Source organism: Lathyrus oleraceus, chromosome 5, assembly GCF_024323335.1.
Source record: "Lathyrus oleraceus cultivar Zhongwan6 chromosome 5, CAAS_Psat_ZW6_1.0, whole genome shotgun sequence".
NCBI classification, from domain to species: domain Eukaryota; kingdom Viridiplantae; phylum Streptophyta; class Magnoliopsida; order Fabales; family Fabaceae; genus Lathyrus; species Lathyrus oleraceus.
In genome coordinates, this window is record NC_066583.1 from 22,187,410 (window position 1) to 22,188,018 (window position 609).

At 42.0% G+C, this 609-nt stretch overlaps 1 non-coding gene across 1 annotated transcript; it reads right to left on the minus strand.

Annotated features, from left to right (window-relative positions):
• Window positions 1-273: 273 nt before the first annotated feature.
• Window positions 274-380, minus strand: LOC127090241 (small nucleolar RNA R71). Its single transcript, XR_007791767.1, has one exon. It is a non-coding gene; the product is annotated as a small nucleolar RNA R71 (small nucleolar RNA).
• Window positions 381-609: the final 229 nt, after the last annotated feature.

Below are 609 nucleotides of genomic sequence, written 5' to 3' on the forward strand. Positions count from 1 at the left end.
AAACCTTCACTGTTGTCAGCCGTACAGCAAAACCAGTTTTCAGGTAGTCCCACGGAGGACCCGAACCTACACTTGTCAGTATTTTTGCAATACACAGACACGGTGAAAGTAAATGGTGTCATCCCAAAAGCTATAAGACTCCGTATTTTCCCATTTTCATTAAGAGATAGAGTTAGAGCTTGGCTCCAGTCTCTACCATCCAACTCTGTCACTACGTGGAACGAGTTGAAGAAAGTCTTCTTAGGCCGATATTTTCCACCTAGCAAGACGACTATGCTAAGAGCCCAAATAAAAGGGTTTAAACAAAAGGATAATGAATCACTTTTTGAAGCTTGGGAGAGATACAAAGACATGATGAGGCTATGTCCACATCACGGTCTAGAAGAATGGCTGATAATCCACACCTTTTACAATGGTCTCTTGTACAATACAAGATTGACAAAAGACGTCGCTACAGGTGGCGCATTGATAGATAAACCATACAAAGAGGTCTATCAACTCATTGAAAGTATGGCCCAAAATCATTACCAATGGGGAAGCGAAAGAACCTCTGTAGAGAAACCTCAACTTAAGGGCGACATGTACGAATTGAGCAGTCTTGACCATGTC